At 69.9% G+C, this 359-nt stretch overlaps 1 protein-coding gene across 1 annotated transcript in view; it reads right to left on the reverse strand.

Moving 5' to 3' along the window:
• The window catches only part of SEMA4C (semaphorin 4C), a gene marked incomplete at its 3' end in the record, with an annotated part of 11,725 nt that overhangs the window by 3,953 nt on the left and 7,413 nt on the right, over positions 1 to 359 (reverse strand). The window lies entirely within an intron of this gene.

Below are 359 nucleotides of genomic sequence, written 5' to 3' on the forward strand. Positions count from 1 at the left end.
GGGATGTGGGGCTGGCACGGCACGGGGGCGGCACGGGGACGGCACGGGGACAGTGGCACGGCTGAGGGTGGGGGTCCTGGGCGTGGGGACAAGGGACACTGCACAGGAACGGTGGCATGGCTGAGGAGTGGGCGTCCCAAATGTGGGGACAAGGGACAGGGATGACGGTCCCAGGCATGGGGACAGGGGACAGCAGCACGGCGAAAGGAGCAAAGTGTCAGGCACGGGACAGTGGCACAGCAGAGGGGTGGGGTGTGGCATGGGGACAGGGGACACGGCACGGGGACAGGGCAATGGGGCACGGCACGGGGACAGGGACGCAGGAGCTGGCACGGCACGGGGGCACAGGGCATGGCACG

Source organism: Corvus brachyrhynchos, unplaced genomic scaffold (genome assembly GCF_000691975.1).
Source record: "Corvus brachyrhynchos isolate BGI_N302 unplaced genomic scaffold, ASM69197v1 scaffold617, whole genome shotgun sequence".
NCBI lineage: Eukaryota > Metazoa > Chordata > Aves > Passeriformes > Corvidae > Corvus > Corvus brachyrhynchos.